Genomic DNA, 14,614 nt, shown 5'->3' on the forward strand with positions numbered 1-14,614 from the left:
CGGGATAATTATTGTTCACTCTTTCATGGGGACGATGAAATGAAAACACCATTCGCAAGAGTTGTTTTCCCAATAAATTAATCAGGTCTCCTTTTCACGCATTCAGATCGTTTTGACCATAAGACGACACAACAGTCTGGGGCATTTGTGTAGTAAAAGATATGAAACATTTGACAGCTGAAGTCATCTCCTTTATCATTCTGTCACCCATTTGGGTAGCAGATTGGAACTGGAATCTAAGGCCGTGTCCGAAACGACGACTTCGGCTACAGCTACGTCTAGATCAGCGCGTCTACCAGTGTTGAAGAATAGCAGACGCGCGCGATCTAGCCGTAGCTGTAGCCGAAGTCGCCGTTTCGGACACGGCCTAATATTCATCGTACAAAAAAGGGAACCAGACTATTTGCTCCTTCAGTCTCGGTTCGTTACATTTGAATAAGAACGAACCAAGATGGCTGCATCGTGATCAAGGTTTAGACTGATATGAAGCATTGAAAGAGTAATAACAATGTGTTCTTAAAGAGGGAAGGAAATTGTCAGTTTTTAAGTGTGCTCATTTTACATTTAGATTGAGTCCTAATGATTATATGAGCGAGGTAAAAATGACAAGTCTCTCCTCACGGTAATATGGTGAGCATTGCCATTGCATTCCGACGGATGTTACCGTTCTGAAAGTAAGGTGTGTACATTTTTACACGGGGAAATTTGGTTCATTTCTAGCTTTTTTATTGCAATATTTCTGTCACTGTGTTTCATCAACTAATGGGTCTTAAAGGCACTCGACACTATTGGTAATTACTCAAATTAGTTATTAGCGAAAAAACCTTACTTGGTATAACGAGTAATGGAGAGCTGTTGATAGTATAAAACATTGTGAGAAACGGCTCCCTCTGAACGTAGTTTTCGAGAAAGAAGTTATTTTCCACGAGTTTGATTTTGAGACCTCAGATTTAGATTTTGAGGGTCTCAAAATCAACTAAACGTCTGAAAGCACACAACTTCGTGTGACATGGGTATTTTGTCTCCATTAATATCTCGCAACTTCGACGACCATTTGAGCTAAATTTTTCACAGGTTTGTTATTTAATGTAATGCTGAAATACACCAAGTAAGAAAACTGTTTTTTGACAGTGTTGCCAATAGTGTCCGGTGTTTTTAATACATTTACGGAGGAAACGTATGTCATTCAAAATGCCGAATTCAGTGTAACGTTTAAAGCCAGAAATGAAACCAAAACACCCCTTACAAACATGTACAGAGTAACCCACTTTTCTCAGAATTATGTCGTCTGATTTAGGGATATGTTGACAAATTGTATCCCGGAAGTTTATCGAATACAATATTTGAAACCCGAATTCTTGTCCTAATGGTCATAACCGATGAATAGATATTCCCTGGATCTACACAAAAGATTGAGCCATTCTGAAAATGTACACCCCATGTGAAGATTACAAAATCAAAGGAGTAGGTTTTTGTGCACGCAGTAGGATTTCTTGTGCACTAATTACACTAATCTGCCGTCCCACACTATTTGTCAACCTCTATGTACAGTGAAGGAGTGGTGTTTAAGGGTAGTTCAAAAATAAATCTGCGGAATTTGATCCTTACATTTGTGTAGTTGAAGCATGGAGGAGCTCGAACGAAGGGACTTCAAAAGTCGAACCTGCGGTACCGGTGTCGTTTAACAACACCTCGTAATCACCGACATACCTTATACAGACAATGGGCGAACTGGCGTATGTGAGTTTGCGCGTGCGCACTTGGTTCTTCACTCAACCATGGTGTCGTATGTCGTATGGATATACATGAAGTACAGAAAAACATTTTTTTTGAGACCTGATAAAAATTGTGTACACTTGTGTTCACCAAATCGAAAAAACACAATTGAATACCAACCACCCTCGTGTGCTAATACCCAAATTTTGAACCACCGCTAGTGACCGGAAAGTTAAAAATATGCCATGATGTTTCAGTGAAACACCACAAATGGTAAATGAAATTGTGTGTATTCACAATTCTTGTCTCCAATGATTCAACTTTACACCAAGGCAACGGTGCAGAGCGGCGGTACCGCACGTTCTGTACCAAGAAATCTAATCCTGCTCGTTAATCGGCCGTCCAGCTGGAGGTCTCCTATCTTTTTCCACTGGTCACATTGTCAGGGTATTCTTTTGTTACTCTGCGGTTTTGCGGATCGTTCGAGCTCCTTCTATTCCTTCCTCCATGGTTGAAGATGGTTGAAGTATGAAGCAGGTCATCAGTGCGTGAACCCATACAATAGCAAGCAGATGGCTGACTGAATCCAGAGGAGCTGGCTTTTGTTAACTGGCTTCGAAGTAGTCGAAGTAGTTGTTTACACACAAAAGTGGATGGTACAATATGTACATGTACAATGTATAACGCAGTCCAGCAGGCAGTTAAGTAGGTGCATTTTGTTCGAGTAGGTGCTTTTTATAAATTGAGCAACTCGGGCTGTGCTTTATGGCTTCTCAACGAAGACGAGTTCATTACCAGGACAGGGACCCCGGGGGTTGGGTCGTTGTGGGCGCAACATTTGTCTCCCTTTTCGTCACGTACGGAAATCTGAAGGCTCTTGGTGTCCTACTCCTAGCCATGCAGAATGACTTCAATACTGACGTGTGGATCATTGGGTGGATGGCCGTTCTGTATAACTCTATGAGTTTCCTCTCCGGTAGGATACTTATTATTACAGGTCTTACAGTCTTTAGCTTTAACTGTATATTGATAGACAAGTAGGGGTGGGTGATGGGTGGGGATGGGTGGTGGTGGGGTGGGGAAGTGTGCGGCCGAGCGATTAAGAGCACGTAATTGAAGCTTTGGTGTATCTAATCAGCAGAGTACGGGCTCGAGTCCCGGTCGTGACACTGTGTCCTTAAGCAAGATACTTAACCATTGCTTCGTCCTTCGGATCGGACCCTAAAGCTTTAGGTCCCGTGTGTTGCTATACAAAAAAAACTATCAAGGCAGGTGAAAGACACCAGCTAGAACACACTTTTCGCAAAGCAAATTGGTTCGCCCCGTTGTGTCTGGCAGTGCATTTATTTTTAATCACGAAGGCTGCATATAGAAAGGAAGACGATCTAAATTGACCTTTGCATTTCCATTTTCACGTTCAATCAGTATTAAAATGACCACGTAAATTAATCCAATGCTTGCAAAGACCAGTTTGAGTTAAGTTTGGTACAGAGACGAGTGCTCAACATTTTTTGTGTAAAATAAAAATATTTGTTTACTGTACTGCTGAAGACACCCTCATGATAATTTGTTGTGCTTAAAAATGTGTCTACCTTTTTAAGTGTCATTGATACATATGAAGCGTTTATAGAGGCCAGTGTGTTTATTGAACTTGGTTATTGAAGCACTTTTTGTGGATACCGGCGCTTTATGATTAATGCGGCAGTCGCCGCAAGCATGTTATTTTGGGAAGTGGATATCATAACTTAATCTTTCTTGTTTATAGTGGATTCATTACTGTTTGGATGCAGGTCTTTTGTTGCCAGCATTGATCGTCTCGTTAGCAGCAGGACGCTGTGTTGTTATCGTCGGTGGAGTACTGGGGTCGGCTGGCTTCATCGTCGGCTCGCAGTCGACCACAGTGTTACAGTTAACACTTTCTATTGTCATTCTATCCGGTAAGAATTCAAACAGACTTAACTTGTACTGCAGGACCACCCTTCTTATTTTGTTTCAAGGCTTCATTAGAACCTTTCAGGGGGCAAGTATTGTTAACCTTGTTGGTTAGGTGTTTGGATCAACGTTACAAACTCTTTACCATCGTCTGTAGGCAGCCTTAGTCTGTTCTACAGATATGTTCATGGTAAATGTGCCACCAGTGTGTCCGACCTAGTTCCTCCTATCAGAATGTTTGAGCATGAAACCAGACTTACTGTCTTGATCAGCTGAGACGTACTGCTAATGTCAGTTATTCTTTTTGTTTCTAGGTCTTGGTAAAGCTTTAAGTACTTTCCCATGCAATGGTGCTCTTGCGTCCTGCTTCAGTGAGAACTATTCTGTAGCTGTTGCAGTAGCATCATCAAGTATACCAATCTCGATGGTCGTGTATGGTCCCCTGACACAGATACTACTGGATACATACGGCTGGCGTGGAACCATGCTAATAATGGGTGGTATTACTTCCAACATTGTAGTATGTGGCGCCTTGCTAAAAGCTCCTGAAGTAGCATCACCAACAGATACAGAACAGTACCAAAAGGTACCAAACCATGCAACGGACGGAGACGACATTCCTTCGTCCAAATCTCACCGGGGAAAGTTTCTAATACTAAAGGGGAACATCCAGCGTTTCTTTACATCTATGGATGTTGACGTACTGGCAAACAGAAAATTCATATTTCTAACCGCAGCCATGACCTCAGTTCATTTCTGCTTCAGTGGGTGGGTAGTGTACATGGTGTCACACGGTATATTCCAGGGGCTGAGCAGTAACCAAGCTTCACTGTTACCAACAACCTTCGGGATTGGAAAATTCCTCGGCAAGTTTATAGCTCCTCTGTTGGATTGCACCCGATGTAAGCTTCATGCATGCAGCTGGGTTTATCTTGGCTGCGTCCTCATGGTTGCCTCGTACCTCACCGAAGCTTTCATGATACTGTTCCCGCTGCAGATGATCGTGACGGGGTTACTTGGAATGGGACATGGTATTGTATCGCAGACACGCGATGTCCTGGTACGGTTTCTGACGTCTGTTGACCGGCTGGTAGCTGTAATGGCCTGGCAAGCGCTTATAAATGGATTTTCTGCGATGGCAAGTGGATTGCTAACAGGTTTGTACTTAGTATCACACAGTTTTACAACTTTAAATGTGATATGGTCGAAATAACCTCACCCCAACTCGTCTAAGTGACACCGATCATGAAAAAGAACTGCAAAATAAACAAATTAAACTATATAGACAATACTTGATTTAGTCATTGTGAAATCAACCGTTAGCTATTGACGGATTCGAACCCGAGACCTTCTGATGGCAGGTCCTGCAGCCTAACAAAATGACCAGAGCGACGTTTCTCCATCCCAAAAGGAACACACCTCTTAAGTTCTGCTATGGGGACTTTTTTAAAGACACCGTTGGAGGAAGGCACAATTGACGGGCACTCTATGACATTTTACACTAACAATTACTACAGCACCTTAGAACAATAATGTTATGATTTTTCCATTGTTTTGCTTTTAAGGATTGATCTACGAGTGGACAGGAAGTTTTCAAGCGGCTCTCATCATGTACAGCGGCATCATGCTGATTTCCATCCCATTGTTCATCATATATGATCAAATAACGAAACGAGAACACGGAGGTTGATGTTAGCTACGAATCTTCTGATTGACCATCAACCAACTGAGCCTCAAACCTCGCCCGAGAAAGAAGACAAAACCAACGATGTTGGTGCACGCCTTTATCTAGCATTGGGGCACTTCACTTTCTTATATCTAAGTAGTACAGTGTACAAACTTGAAGCTACAACAGATCTATAAAGATCTGACACCAGGGTCTGACTCCTCACCACATTGTCCCCTTATCATATTTTTGTCTCCAACCCCCTTACCCCTCCCTAAGTTTACAGTGTCGCTATGGAAATGACGGAAATGTCACAAAGTCCCCGTAAGCAACGAGCGTATTGACGCTGATTGCGCTGCCGAGGATTCGGTTGGGTTAACGGGTGACGGGTCGGCCTGAGGCTCATTGAGACCCAAACTATTTTAGCATGTACATGTTCGACGGAACACTTGCTCTGTGATGTTCACCTATTTTCTCAAATACGAGACGACTCATCAAGCTGAAACTTCCACAAGAAAATTATATTGCAAACATCTTTATACACAGTGTGTAGGGATTCATGTCTTGGCCAAACACTCTTGATCTACAAAAGCTACCAAAAACCCATAATAAGCGATATTGTTTTTACGGATCGTTAGGCCTAAGCTTTAGGAACAATGCGAGAGAACGGATATGCAAGACATAATTACATACCTGTCATTAATATGACTCCACTGCTTAAGATCTTGAATAAAAGTCCTCCACCGATGAACAGATGATATGTTGACCACTTGCCCACGGAAGTTTTCCTGTAGTGACGAGAAGAAAAAAAGGTTATATCAAAATGGGAATGTCTTAAAGACAGTTGACACTATTGGTAATTGTCAAAGACTAGTCTGGTGTATCTCAACATATGCAGACAATAACAAAACTATTAATGAAAGAAAAAACACCCTTGTCGCACCATGGTCACACAAAGTTGTCTGCTTTCAGATGCTTGATTTCGACACCTCAAGTTTTAAATCTGAGGTATCGAAATCAAATTCGTGAAAATAACTTCTTTTTCGAAAACTACGTCACTTCAGAGGGAGCTGTTTTTCACAATGTTTTATATTATATAACACCCAAGCAGATCCTTGCCATTTGATTGGAGGATTGTCCGTCACGTGATAGCAAATAAAAGTACCATTGCACGCTGAGTCACTCACCGTGCTTTTTCGTTCCATCCGAAAAGTACCATTGCACGCTGCCAGCGTGCAATGGTACTTTTCGGATGGAACAAAAAAGCTGAGTAAAAACATCACTGCGTGCGCGTGCCTTTGGTTACGCTGCAGCAGTGTTACTGCAAGGCATACAAATTAGTAAAATTACTAGCATTCGGCTTCTACAATTAAAAATTGTATAGGCCTACGCTTTGTTTGTTTTGAAAGTTGTATCTTTCAATCAAAATGACAAAGATCTACTTGGATGTTATATAAAACAAATAATGAATGTTTTTCATTCGTGCAATGGTGCGAATATGTTCATTCGTTGAAAGCTGAAATGTTCCAGTCAACTCGGCTCCGCCTCGTTGAATAGAACATTCCATCTTTCAACTCATGAATATATTCGCACCATTGCACTCATAAACATTCATTATGTGTATACTATCAACCTCTCCATTTTACTCGTAATCAAGAAAGGTTTTAGGATAATATTTATTTTGAGTAATTACCAATAGTGTCCACTGCCTTTAAAACTAAAACATTAAAAACATTTAACGGGCATGTGGTATTTATTCCAATCTTCCGGGTGTTTAGTATCAAAATCCCTGAAAATAACTATCCCGTTTCGAAATAATAATATGGCATAAAGTTTGAGCATGCTCTACATCAGCGGTACGGAATGGACTGTGCTGTCTCGATTGCAAAGTTGAACATTGAGGTCCGTTAAAGTATGGTTAAAGGCACTGGACACGTTTGGTAGTTGTCAAGGAAAAGTATTCTCACATTATGTATCCCAGCATATGCATAACATAACAAATCTGTGACGATTTGGACTCAATTGGTCATCGAATTTGCAATAGATTAATGAAAGGGGAAATGATCTAGTTGCTGCAAACAAATTTCCACTTTCAGATGCCTTAAAAGACTTCATGCCTGAAGTCTTTTAATATTAAATTGATTCAGAAATTACCTCTTTCAAAAAAACTACGTTACTTTAAACTCCTTTTTTTCATGTTTTTTTTTTTTACACTAGCTCTCCAGTGCTCGTTACGAAGTAATTGTTGACATCACTATAATTATTTGAGTAATTAGCAAAAGTGTCCATTGTATTTCATTGTTCATCCAGAGACTATTTTGACATCCAGAAAACTGTCCCCTAGTAACTTTCAAGCAAATATCATCATCAGCACCTTTAAGTTCACAGGAATTCCCCCGTCCGTAGAATTAGTTTTTAGTTCTTCATCTTCACAATGGCCTTGATGACGTTCGTAAACACGCGCGGGATTTACTCTTTGGGTACCCTTCGAGAATCAGAGCTGCGTATAACATGTCTCTAGTGATTATTTCCCAATCAGCTATATCAGATAAAAAAGTATCAAATCCTCTCTCCAAGTTGCCTTTTATAACGCTTTAGGAAAGTAAATTAAAGGCACTGGACGCTATTAATTGTAACTTAAATGTATTTGTTAGTATTCAAACTTACTTCGTGACGAGAATAGAGAGCTGTTAAACATTTCGAGAAACGGCTCGCTCTGACGTTACGTTGTTTTTGAGAGAGGTAATTTCTTACTCAATTATTAAAAGGCTCAGGCCTGAAAAATTGTATCAAATTTAGGCCTGAAAAATCGTATCAAATTTAGGCCTAAAAAATTGTATCAAATTTAGGCCTGAAACATTGTATTAAATGTTTGTTGCAAACATTTGTGTTTTTTTTTTTTCTTCATTTTTTTCAACTTTGATAAATAACTGAGTCAAAAATTTCACAGATTTGATATTTTTATGCACAATATGTTGGGATTCACAAAATGGAAATACTGGTATTTTGATGACAACAACCAAAATAAAGGTGTCCAGCAGCCGATTTCACGAAATACATGTACTAGGATATATCCTATCTCCTTAGGACGAGTAACTCTTCCTATCTTAATGGGTTCAATGCGTCCAACGTCTATGGATACGGAACTTAACTCGTCCACTGCAAATCCTAAGTTATGAAGAGTTTGGTGGAACGACTCAAAATAGTTATTGGCATAAAACCTTTCTTGGTGACGAGTAATGAGGAGAGGTTGATGATGAGAAACGGCCCCCTCTGAAGTGACATCGTTTTCGAAAAAGAAGTAATTTTCCACGAATTCGACCGCAGATTTAGAACTTGAGGTCTCGAAATCAACCATCTAAATGCACACAACTTCGTGTTACAAGGGTTATTTTTCTTTCATTATTATATCGCAAGTTCGTTGACCAATTGAGCTCAAATTTTCACATGTTAGTTATTTTATGCATATGTTGAGATACGCCAACTGTGAAGGCTAGTCTTCGACCATTACCAATACTACTGCCTTTAAAGGAACACGTTGCATTGGATCGGACGAGTTGGTCTATAAAAAGCGTTTGAAACCGTTTGTTATGAAATGCATATGGTTAGAAAGATGTTTTAAAAGTAGAATATAATGATCCACACAAGTATCACTAAAAATTGCAAGGTTTTCCATGTGCGTCGCGAACTAACACGATCGGCCATTTATGGGGGTCAAAAATTTGGGGGGAGTCAACAATTTGACTCCCATAAATGGCTGACCGTGTTAGTCGTGCTGTAAAAAGAAAACCAGGCAATTTCGAGGCAGATTTGTGTAGATCTTTGTATTCTACTTTTACAACATCTTTCCAACCATATGCATTTTACAACAAATGGTTACACAACACTTTTCAAAGACCAACTCGACCGACCCAAGGCAACGTGTTCCTTTAATTGTCAACGCATTATACAAATTGAGTGTTGTTCGTGCTGTCTACCTTATGATCCCTAACCATACCGATGTGAATGAATAGCGAGGGCCGGGGAACGTGGTCGACATCCCACCGCGAGTTCATTCTACGTCATTATCATGTCGATTCTCAGATGGGAATTTTAGCACGATTGAAATGTCAGCGTGCTTTGGGGGGTTTTGGGTTTTAGTTTTCTCTCATTCCATTTCATCACGAATGTTTTGGCTTTGTTGTCTATAATCCCAAGATCACTTGACACACTGAGTGCGTGAAGAGCAGCATCGTGGGCAGAACGAGTTCAATGACCACTTGTTCGCTCAAGTTCAAGCAAGAGTCAACGTACGACTCGATAATCGCTTTTACTGAAATGCAAAATTCAAGTGAATAGGGGCTAACCGTCCTTCTGTCTTGAATAAAAATTAAGTACGTACTCATATCTCTAAGGAAATTGCCGGTATTATTGTACAAAAATACTCATTTAAAAGCAAACAGAATACTACAACAAGTTTAACGAATTACAAAACACCACAATACTAAAACAGGAATAACTGTTACGAGTCAAAAGAGGGCGATGTTTTAACCGACCGCAGTCGTCAGGACGAGTCGTAATTATAGGCTCTATTTGGAACCGTGGGCAGGACAAGGCAGGCTCCGTGCCCTTTCCTCGGGTGGACGAAGCCCAAACCCAAGCCGTGTGTGCGGCACCTAATAGTAGCCCGAGCCCTAAATGTAGCCTGACCTAAATATAGCCCCAAACATGTACCTAAATGTAGCCCGGACCTAAATGTAGGCCCATACATTTAGGTGCCGCACAGCCGTGTTTCAAAATGGCCATAGACTCATTGTAATAGTGCTTTACTGATGAAAGCCATGTTCGCAAAAAAAAATGAAGTGTACTTTATAGGCAATTTTATGCGTCTTCTACCGATAAGCCAGAGAACAATCGAATCAGAATAATCGTCAGCCGATCACCGTGTTTAGACCTCCTAGCTCCCGGTGTCGATAAGTGTGAATCTAAGGAACGTGTGGTGTAACACTACAAATCACTATGGTTATCCTGAGCACTGTGAAGTAGCTGAGCTTATAATTTTAACAGGTGTAGACCTTCATTATTAAGCAACGGTTGATGTCACAATATAAATCATTGTGGCAATACATACAGCTCATCTTACGATGAATACTCTTATGTATGGGGTGAATTTTTTTTCTATGCATCTGAATGTTTACATTTAGTAGTGTTATAATTGAGGGTTTTTTTCTCCTTTAATTGTTCTCTTGCAACTTCGATGACCAGTTGAGTCAAAATGTTCCCAGGTATGTTATTTTATGCATACACATGTTGTGAGAGTACTGGTCTTTGTTGACCAAAAATGTATCACGTTTACCATTAGTGTTGTGTGTGTAGAGGTTCCACCCATTCCTACAAACAGTTTAATATTGAACATCCTACTGATTTGGTTATAATGTGATGCATTGAGATGCGGGGAAATAAAATAGTGCATGAACACTTTCGACTTTAGCTTATTTTGAACAGCGCCATCTACTGATCGATTTAGGACAGTGTGTAAGACTAATAACCACGGAACTGGTGCAGATAGATTGCACCGTACGACAGGAATGTAACTTTTCAGTTTTCACTTTCGGTGGGGAGAAGAGTTAACACAAAAGATGCTTCTGAAAGACTATTAAAGCACATGGACAGCATTGGTTATTGTCAAAAAACCAATATCCCCATGTTATGCTGACTAAATGGACTAAAAGGCTACAGGACCAAATGATCGCTCCTTAATTTGTAAATTTGTATTTCATAAATAATAGTGATTGCGAAATAAACTCCTATTTATTTGTTATTTTTTTGCTAAATAGTCTGAACATGACAATTAAGCGTTTTTTCCCCACTCTCATTAACGTTGCCAAATCGCTCATCAAGTCCAACTTTGCTAAATGTTGCGCAATATATAAGGGAGGTTGCGGTAATATGAACGCTTTTCGAGTTATGATGGTTATTGAAAGAACCAGTGATAACGACTTAACGTTTCGATCAGTATACTCTGATCATCTTCAGGAAGATCGTTTGATGAAACAAAACAAAACAAAGCGTCAATGTCAATCCAGTAAATGCAGACAGTTTACGTGTGTGCATTGACTCTGCTGCGTCGTCCAGAATAATTCCCGAAAAGTGAACACAGCGCCCTCTTTCGGCAAGTCGAAGTCGATTTCTATACTAAAACAAAATTCATACTAAAGTTGGGTATTATACCCAATTCGTACAAGGCCTTCGCATGTCCCTCAAAGTCGATCCGGCCATTGTCATTTTCATGTAAAGTGAACGTATACCCTTGGTTTTTTGGACCGTTGGATTGTTATCATCCATAATGTAGATACATATTCGAACTTTTCATTTCAAAAGATTGTAGGCATTTCATCTGGGCTTCGACTGTCCCTAAGACTGGAGTGTTGTTACCATCTGATGTGGCTACGACTGTTGCTATAAGTGCTGTAGATACATCTATGGCTACGACTGTACAGTGGCTTATAGAGTGTTGCTAGGGACGTTTTGTACCTCAATGCACAACATCATTGAAACCAGTTGCCAGCGTCGTATGCAATTATGTCCTGTTTACAATCCTATGCAATAATGTCCGCCGGACGGTTTTGCACATGCAATCGTGTCCGCCCGGACGCTGCTGCATAATGCAATTGTGTCCGCCCGGGCACATTTGCATACGCAGTTGTGTCCGCCCCGTGCGGAACCGTACTTGCAGTAAATTAAACGCCCTTGGTCGACGGAACACGTTCGCCATTTTTTTTACAAGCTAAGTACATGTCATGAATGACATGGGAAATGTTCGGCCGTTGGGTATTCGCTGCAATCATAAATACGTGAAAATTCATGCTGCATAAATTGTACGTAGGTTCAGTGCATGCACGCTACTTACGCGTGCACAAACATGTACAGCCATGTACATGTCCACCGGACGGTTTTTGCATAGCCCCGGACACGAATGCATATGCAAAAAGTGTCCGGAGCGGACAGTATTGCATGGAGGACACAATGGACCCTTCCCATGAAATATGCTAATTACATTCACGCATGCGTACAGACCCTGTTGGTTGGCAAACACCATAGAGTTGTGCACTAAGCAGACGCGCAATCGCGTGTGCGTCACACACCGATTAGCCGTGTACAAAACAGCGCGATTTTCCCAAATTTTGCCAACCAAAACGTTAGTGCGCACGCGCTTTGTGCAACTTACATATTTCATAGGAAGGGTCTATTGCATCCGACGCCGGCCCTTCTATAACCAAATGGGTTTTGCGATTGAATGTTTAAGAGTGATTACCAAACGTATAGGCTACATTTCCTTTTAACACTTTCACGCGCCGACCGGTCGCTACCGAATGGTTTAACAAATTCCTAAATAAAACAAATTAAAACTAAGACCTTATTGCCACACAGTGTTCAGAATGGGTAAACTAATGGTGACTTTTTTTTGGGGGGGGGGGAGGGGGGGGGGGACACGACATTCGCAAAAAAAAATTATAAAAATAATGCGTACATTGTTATGATCAATTTATCACTAAAATAAAATAAATGGTGCAATAAAAAGGGTTAAACCTTGTGTTCCAAACCGTAAAAGCACCAGATTAATAACTGCAACACTTAAAGGAACACGTTGCCTTGGATCGGACGAGTTGGTCAAAACAAAAGCGTTTGTAACCGTTTTTTATAAAATGCATATGGTTGAAAAGATGTTTTAAAAGTAGAATACAATGATCCACACAAGTTTGCCTCGAAATTGCGTGATTTTCCTTCTACTGTGCGAACTAACATGGTCGGCCATTTATGGGAGTCAAAATTTTGACCCCCATAAATGGCCGACGTGTTAGTCGACGAGGTAAAAGGAAAACCACGCAATTTCGAGGCATGTTTGTGTGGATCATTGTATTCTACTTTTACAACATCTTTCTACCCATATGCATTTTATAAAAAACGGTTACAAACGCTTTTCAAAGACCAACTCGACCGATCCAAGGCAACGTGTTCCTTTAACTGTGACCTACATTATTCATATTTGCCAGACAGACTGAATAGAAAGTGTGCGCCATTTTAACACCAGCTGTCGTACACACAGCTGACATTACCACATATAACTGGGTTCATGACCTATATTATAGAACCATCAGCTGATTTCACAACCAAAAATCACAAATATTAATTACAGAGTACAATGGATGACCTTGGGTTATTAGAATAGCCTACTGTTAACAGTTGTGATGCCTTAGGAGTTAATTTATTCAGTTATAAAAAAAAAAGCTATTCTTTTGATGAAACTACACAGTTTCGATTGCTTTCTGTAGCATTTACTGAAAATTCAACCTTCGGGCACTCCCAGATATAGAGACAATTTAACTGGTGTAACGGATAGTCGAATTCAAGGCCTCCCTATTATGTGGTTACCTTTTTGTCATTTTACTATTATTATTCACTATCTGATTTAAAGTCACCTGGAAATAGAATTTTTTTCTTTCAAACATAAGAGTTTATGCTTACGAACAATAACACCTTTTTGTTTAGTAATTGTTTGTCACGATTCATATGTTTAAAAAATATATAAAGTTGTTTGGGGGACTGACTCCGCCTACCCCTTTTGTGACGTCAATCGAGGCAGACTTTGCCTGCGATGCTTATAGTGAACACACGTGCAAAGTACATGTACGTCCAAGTCGTGAGTTGGTACATTTCAAAAAGTGTTTTTCTGCATTCAGCAGCAATACACCTGGTCGGCATTGCCGGAAAAAAACAAAAAAAAAAGTTTTTTTGAAACGTACAAACTCACGACTTGGTCCGTACATGTACTTTGCAGTATTGTGTTTACTCTACGCATTACAGGCAAAGTCTGCCTTGATTGACGTCACGAACAGCGCACTCTCGGGTCGGGGTCTACTCTTAAATTTGTAAATAACATAAGAACTGATTTTTTTAAACCTTAGTTAACTGTTTATTCACATTCCACTGATCAAAACACATATATTAGTGACAAAAGCTTTATTTTGAAAAAATACCACTTCCAGGTGACTTTAATTACAACGACTTAGAACATCAAAATCATTTTGGATACATTTGTTTAAAGAAATATCAATTGAAACGAGCACCTTATAGACTTTTTATATTGCAACGTCACGGCCCGAATTCAAAAACATTGTTGGAAATAAAGCAACTTATCATCTAAGTTAGTTGTTTAATTAAGTTTCAAAGTTTGCAGTTTAATTCAGTTAAAAGTATTTCGTCACAGCATGTTAATTATTGTTTGAACTCTACTTTAAGCCATTGGACCCTTTCGGTAAA

At 40.1% G+C, this 14,614-nt stretch overlaps 1 protein-coding gene and 1 pseudogene across 2 annotated transcripts in view; one reads left to right on the forward strand and one right to left on the reverse strand.

Annotated features, from left to right (window-relative positions):
- The window catches only part of LOC139937983 (uncharacterized), a 157,085-nt gene that overhangs the window by 125,496 nt on the left and 16,975 nt on the right, over positions 1-14,614 (reverse strand). The gene's annotated exons all lie outside the window — the stretch shown is intronic.
- Positions 2,437-6,827, forward strand: LOC139937985 (monocarboxylate transporter 12-like; annotated as a pseudogene).

This window comes from Asterias amurensis, chromosome 6 (genome assembly GCF_032118995.1).
Source record: "Asterias amurensis chromosome 6, ASM3211899v1".
Taxonomy (NCBI): Eukaryota; Metazoa; Echinodermata; class Asteroidea; order Forcipulatida; family Asteriidae; genus Asterias; species Asterias amurensis.